The 4177-nt window shown below is 43.2% G+C and overlaps 1 pseudogene; it reads right to left on the bottom strand.

Moving 5' to 3' along the window:
* Positions 1 to 296: 296 nt before the first annotated feature.
* LOC121555371 lies at positions 297 to 2095 on the bottom strand (annotated as a pseudogene).
* Between the last annotated feature and the right edge of the window lie 2082 nt (positions 2096 to 4177).

Here is a 4177-nt window from a genome sequence, read left to right as displayed (position 1 = left end):
TAGTTGTTGAAAAATACAAACAGGAGCTGATGAAATTTGGGGAAGTAAAACAATTATTGGCTTTTTTCTATGAAATTTAAATAGGATTATTTCTAGGTAATTTCAGATGAATCAGTGAAAGTATACTCCAGACAGAGCATTTAAAAGGACTTAATCACAATTGTCTTAACAAATCTCAAAAACTGGTAGACATTTTGTACAGAGAACTTTAAACGACAAATTCAATACCTCAAAATATGTGTCAACATTACATCTGCATAAACACAAGATTCTACATCAACCTCTGATCTCACGCTTCAGTCTGGTTTCAGTTTAGCCCACAGTCTGTCCCAGAATGCCTGGTGCTGATTGGGGTCTTGGGGCCAGTCCAGATGGGTCCTTGTCTTCACCAGGCGAGCCAGCCTGTGGTGGGCAGACAGCCGGCGAGGGGGGATCTTCTCCAGGAAGACCAGAAGGAGGATGTCCCTTTGCTCCACCTGCAGCCTGGAGGTGGCCAGCTTCATCTCCAGGGAGCACCAGTTACTGCGCAGGTAGTGGCGGCTGACTAGGCAGAGGGTGTGGCGGCTCCGGTAGAGGCTGTCTGTGATGTTCTCCACAATGTCCTTCCCCAGCTGGAAGTCCCTGCTGTGCAGACAGAGGCGCAGGAAAGGAGGACCCCTCTGCTCCAAATTGGGAAGCAGGTCCTCCACCACCCAGTGTTCATCCTTCCCGCTGTAGGAGACAAAGACATCGTAGTGGTAGCGCCCCCTGGTGTTGGATCACATGGCCTCTGACAGCCAGCCAAGGGTGATGTGGTAGAGGGGGAGGAGGTAGGGGCCGGCCAGGTTGTGGACCGACACCACCAGCATGAAGAACAGGACTCCCAGGCCAGTCGCAGCAAAGAGCACAAAGCCCACCTCTGTTGAGCAGTTGGCTTCTGTGTACTTTACAAAATTAGGTGTGTCTATTCCATTGTCCGACAAGCATATCAAGTCCTCCAAATCATGCATAATGGCATGTGTATACGTAATTAGCATGATCACTTCAACCTGCCTGTACCCCTTTGCCCATGTAATGAGCCAAGCATTGTCACAACTGCAAAACGTCTGTAAATTATCAAATATCAAATACTTAAGGCTAGAGAGAGGTTCAGTAAAGCTGTAGAATACATTATAGATGTTCTCGATATCCAAATATAATGTTTTCAAAGCTTTTAAGTCTTTAGTTAAACTCCTCTCCAAAGAATTAATCCTGCAGTTGTAAAGTTCCAGAACTTCCAGTTTGGTCAGGTTGTGAAAAATGATGTCGGCAGAACGCTGTATTAAAAGATCCACCCGTCTTAGAGCCAGTTTCCTCAAGTGAATCAGCTGATTAATTGATGTTAAATCAACACTTTTAGCTGAAAGCTTAGATCTGTAGTCAAATGTCTCCACAGACGTGAAGTACTTTCCCATGAATTCAGCTCCACAAAGGAATTCTTCAGCATCAGCAATAAGATGGGTTACAGACTGAAAGAAAGGTCTGTCACAGTCTTCAAATGAAACCGTCTGGCCTTTGAGCTGGAGACTCAGGTTCTGTTTAGATGTGATGTTGCTGCCGATAGTCAACTGCATTGGCCTCATAGCTGAACTAATGTACAGATGAGTCAGCTGACTCAGAATGCCACCAAATATAAGTGTCAGATTGAGCTTGATTACAGGTTCTGTTAGTGGATTGTTCTCTTGCCCGAGAAACATTTTATCTTAGAGAAGTGAGGTGTGTAAAAGACATTGCCTCAATGTTGTGAATAAGTGGATTGTTCCTGAGGTCTAACCATGTCAAACTACTTACACCAAAAAAATGTGTTTGCATGTATCTGTGTTAACTTATTTCTTGTAATGTTTAAGGACTCCAGATTTGTCAATCTCAGGAATGCAAAGTCTTCAATATTGGAAATTAAATTATCTGTTAAATCCAGACACTGCAGTTTAACAAGACAGCTAAATTGTTTTGCAAAAAGCATTTGTAGATTGTTCAACCTTAAAGTGAGTTTTGTCAGTTGTAAACCAAAAAATGTGTTTGCATTTATCTGTGTAATCTTATTTCTTGTAATATCTAAGGACTCCAGATTTGTCAATCTCAGGAAAGCAAAATCTTCAATGTTTGAAATTAAATTATCTGCTAAATTAAAATACTGCAGGTTAACAAGACAGATAAATTGTTTGGCATAAAGTATTTGTGGATTGTTCAACCCTAAAGTGAGTTTTGTTAACCATGTGATTGGTTGTTTTTGGAAGGAGCAAATATCAAGTCTGATGTCTGTCAGGCCATCTATTGTTAATTGATTAAGTTTTTTGAGACTGGAAATAAAATTCCATTTCAAATGGGGAGTAGGATGTAAAGGCCCAGGTCCAATTAAATACATATAGTTTAGCCCAATGCACAATTCAACACTGGACATAGAGAGGCTGCTTGTATTGGCATTGTATAAATATATTTTCTTGATTGAAAGTCAGTGTCATTGCTACAAGAGCAACTGAAGTACTGGATTTGCTTAATCCCAGAGAGGGAAAGGAGCAGTAGGACTTCCTGGCTGAAAGCCCCAGTTAACCTTGTCAGGTTCGGGAGACAAGCCAGTGCACCTTCCTCTATATGCGTTATTTCACCAAATGATAAGTCAGTGTTTTCTAGAATGTTAAAAACAGGTGTCAGGCTTTCTTTGTTTTTTTAAAATGGAGCAGTTTGATTGGTTTAACGATTGTATTTCTGGTGCTTCTATATTTAGCTTCATCAGTGACTTTATATTCATTATTCTGCATAGTATCTCTGACAAATCATCTACACAGGGTTCACTAATGATGAAACTTTGTAACTGAGTAATGCCATGGAAAACAGGCCATTGCTGACAGTCTATAACCACATATGGTCAAATTACTTAGCTTGACTAAATCTCTGAATGTTTGAGGCCCAATATGACAATCACAGCACCCGGAGCCCATTCCATCCAAATATAAATGCTGCAGATTTGGAAGGTGGCTACTCCCAGTTGAAAGGATTTGAGTAAAACAGCCCTTAATGTTCAGGTACTCCAGATCCTGAAACTGAGAGAAAAAGCCCAGAGACATGGATCTATTTTCGCCCTGTGTCATAGATAAGCAGAGGTAATTGATATTAGGGGGAAGTCCAAATAGATCTTCCTCGATGGCTGTGACATCTTCACAGGCAGCAGTGTAATGTTCTTCATGATGAGGTAGGTAGGTGCAGGTCCAGGTGGCAAAGTCTCCCAAGTCTTCACCACTGTCATAAATCTGGCATTTAGGATGCATCCATCCGCTAGCACTCTGAATCCACAGGAACAGGACTGCAGGGTGGGAAAACATACCTCTCATCTCTCCTAACGTCAGTCAAATCTACTGAGATAATTGTCAGAATAGTTTGGTTCTGGTTGATATCTGTAGAACGTTGGTTTGATACAGTAACATCCTTCAGAATGCTGCAAACAGTATGGAGTCTTTCTACTTCTTCTTGTTTGTCAGATGGGTTCCTCCTTGGTAACTAACAGCAGCTCATACCTTTCAGTTGTTCCAATATTCTGCCCTTTCACCCTCCAGTTGAATTGTATCTCAAGGTTTCAAAGTAATTATTTAATGGTTAGTGTCACGATCGTCGAACAGAGATGAGGACCAAGGCGCAGCGTTGCAGGCAAACATACTCTTTAATAGAGACACGATCAAACACAACAAAACGAAAACGTGACAGTTCACGGTCTAACACAACAGACTAGAAACAAGATCCCACAAACTCTGTGGGGAAACAGGCTGCTAAAGTATGGTTCTCAATCAGAGACAACAAGCAACAGCTGAATCACGTTGCCTCTGATTGAGAACCACACTGGCCAACATAGAACAACAATACTAGAAATGAAACCTAGAACAAAACACATAGACTTTACACACCCTGGCTCAACATATTAGAGTCCCCAGAGCCAGGGCGTGACAGTACCCCCCCCTAAAGGCGCGGACTCCGACCGCGCCCACCAAATACCACAGGGGAGGGACCGGGTGGGCACTCTGCTTAGGCGGCGGATCCGGCTCGGGCCTGATCCCCGCTCCCTCTCCAACCCCCAAAGTACCCCTGGTCCGGTCTGGCCCCGCTGGCCGGAGCTGGACTGCACACTGGTGGAGCGGATTGCTCTAGCTCCGGCGTGAAGCATCTGACC

Source organism: Coregonus clupeaformis, chromosome 7 (genome assembly GCF_020615455.1).
Source record: "Coregonus clupeaformis isolate EN_2021a chromosome 7, ASM2061545v1, whole genome shotgun sequence".
Lineage (NCBI taxonomy): Eukaryota > Metazoa > Chordata > Actinopteri > Salmoniformes > Salmonidae > Coregonus > Coregonus clupeaformis.
This window is presented reverse-complemented; position numbering and strand designations above follow the sequence as displayed.